This window comes from Terrapene carolina, unplaced genomic scaffold, assembly GCF_002925995.2.
Source record: "Terrapene carolina triunguis isolate 2854851 unplaced genomic scaffold, T_m_triunguis-2.0 Scaffold234, whole genome shotgun sequence".
Taxonomy (NCBI): Eukaryota; Metazoa; Chordata; order Testudines; family Emydidae; genus Terrapene; species Terrapene triunguis.
Genome location: NW_020664585.1, coordinates 12,727,895 through 12,730,941, shown reverse-complemented (window position 1 = coordinate 12,730,941; position 3,047 = coordinate 12,727,895).

The window sequence follows — 3,047 nt, the reverse complement described above, 5'->3', positions numbered from 1 at the left end:
GCTCCCAATACTTCTGTTAGTCTCAAAGGTGCCACAGGACCCTCTGTTGCTGGAATGGCATGTGATTCAGAGATACTAAAATGTCTCAAGGGCATCCGTGTTGAGACTGCTAGTTTGAGTAGTCACATCTAGTTGAGCTTTCATTTTTGGGGCATGATCTTATTCCTCCAAAGTCTTCGCTCCCCACCCTGGACACCCCCTTTTCCTAATATGACATAAGTCTATACGGGAGGCCCAGAGTATCATTGTTCTGGTTATGAAAATAAAATTTTCAGCTGCCAGGTATTACCCTACAGCACTTTGCTTCTGTCATCTTGAGGGTTCACAAAGACAATCTTTGTTTGATGCAATATTTTTGTTCCTTACCAATTTGGAAGTGTCTGTTCCTAAAAGCATTCCAATTAGCACCATACTCTAGAATGCGGTGGCGGGGAAGGAAACACTTTTAAATGCTGACCTAATGAGAAAAATCTGCCTTGGGGTGAAGAGGGGAAATTTAAGTGAATTAGCTTTATTTTTGGCTTATCCATTGTGCACAAAGCTTGAGGTATAACTTCATTTAAAAAAAAAAAAAAAAAAGCTGTGGCTGCCCAGGGAAATACCAAGCTAAATAAGGTATGTTCATTCAAGTAAGGTACATGTAAATTGTATGTGATTCTCTGATGGCTATTAGTGGGCAATAACATGAACAAATATGTGCCTGGGACATTCCATATGTTAAGACAGACACTCCCTCTTCCAAGAGGCTTACAATGGGAAGCTGATGAAGGAAGTTGTTCACTCAGGATATACCTACATTGCCCAGGAAGCCCAGGCTCTGACGCAGGCTTGAGTCCAAGCCCTGCTTCTGTCCACACACAGATAAGTCTGACTCAGGTCAGGCAGCACTCAGGACCGGGTCCTAGGACTTTGCTGGGTGGCAGGTCAGAGCCTGATTCCTACTGAGGCTCTGGTCCAAGCCCTGTCACTCAGCAGTGTGGACATAGTTCAAGCTGCAGACCCGAATTGGAAGGCCTGCATAGCGCAGTGTGGATTTATTAGCACAGCTTTGAGACCTGGGTCCAGCAATTGTAAATCTAGCTTTACAATATAGTGTGAACACTCAAGCACAGGTTTGGAAACAGAGTCCACAAGCCCAGGTCCCACAGACTACGCTTAGCGTGCAGTGTAGACATAACCTTAGACAGGCACAGTGACTTAGATCATGTCTACACTGCCCCTCAGTTCAGACAACAGGGGTGTGAACAGCTGTGCGCACCAAGGTTCTACATTAACTAGGAACCTTTTAGTTCGCACCTGCAGCATCCGCAAGAAGGGAGTTACAGCATGGCTCTTTCATGTGTACTGCTATTCACACCCCCTGTAGCCCAAACTCCAAGGCCGTGTAGACGTGCCCTCAATATGAACTTCATATGTTGCCTTTGTTCTGTTCTGTACAATCTTGTTCATATGGAAGTACTGTGAATTTTACTGGGGGATAAATAGTTGTCATACTGAAGCAGAGTACATCCAAATGCTATTAACACAAAAACAAAATGAATGCTCTTCAGCAGGCAGTCATTCACTCCTTAAGTTCCTTCCAGCAGAAGTAATCTACATTTAATACCTTAGCGTCATTTGGTTAAGAACATAGAGTTTGGCATATTGGATCTGACAGCTGGTCCATGCTCCAGAGGAAAATGAAACACTCTCATCATACACTACGGGTGTTTTGTACATTTGGGGGAGTTTCATTAGTTTCTGTGAGATGATGCTTGATTTATGGGATAAACAGTAACACTTAGAAATCTGGTCCAGGTTGCCAAGTATTTTCATTGTAATACCTGTGTGTGTAACGGCCTATATTGGTGATTAATTGCTGGTGACGTTTAGGAGAGATGGATAGAAAAACTAAAATTGACGTAAATGAAAATGGGCTTTAAATTGTTCCAAAAAGGGCAAGGGACAGAACCTCTTATCTGGGCAGATCAGTTGACTGTTACTCTAAGCAAGTTCATATACAAATAAAACACCCACAGCAGCAAAGAATGTCAGCCTATAAAGCTGACTCTTTTACTAATAGGTGACAGAGAAGAAGAAATGCGCTGTCATTATGTTACTTCAAAATTGAGAGATGGCATCTCCAGTCCAGGAAATGCACTTGTGACTTGGAGGGAATTCCACACTTCACAAATGGTTGAACTATTGTTCAATAACTTTGAGCTGGAGGCTTAGAAGTGTTGGTCATTCAGCAATGTTGTTAAGGGCTATGCAAAATGAGATAAGTGATGATACAGGCTCAAGATGTCTAGTGGTGAAACCAATGTGTCTTGAATTTCCTCCAGTAGCTATTCCATTAGAACACTTTGACAACTCTTACTAATTCTACTCGTTGTTGTTTTTGCCAGCGTCTCTTATGCCTCAAACATGGATTGAGGTAAGACAATGCCAGTGCTGGAGGATCCCATTTCTACCGCTTCTAAATATAATTTGTTGCTCTTCCCCTGTTGCAGTTGCTGGGAGATCTGCAACTGCCAGCAGACAAGAATGAGAGGCTAGTCCTTGAAGAGTGTTAATTTAGCAAGTTAGGCAATATGGAGCTGTGTTAACTACAACTGTGTGGGTTTTGGATTGTTGGCAAGCTTTTAATTTCAAACTCTGTGTGTTCCTAACAGGCAGAGAATAAAGAGCAATTCCTTGGAATTTCTGGCCCTGTTTTTGTTCTGAAACCAAAACAGCCTGATGAAAGAGATGTCTTGAATGGTCTCAACATGGAGTGTTGGAGGGAAAGGTATAGAGATGATACCGTCTCTCTGAGTGGCACTGGGCTGTGTTGTATTACAGACTATGTTGGAGGGCTCGGAGTCATTCAGTGAGCTTCAAACTGAGAATATGGACTGGGGAAATGGGTAAAGCAAGTACGTCTGAGCTTTGAAGTCAAGTGAGCATCAGAGGCAGCCTTGGTGATTGACTGTATTTGGGTCTGACAACTCCGTACTGAGAGCAGTTTGTCCTTTTAAAACTGAACTTTGTGTTTCTCTAAATAATCAACTGGTCAGAAATCATAG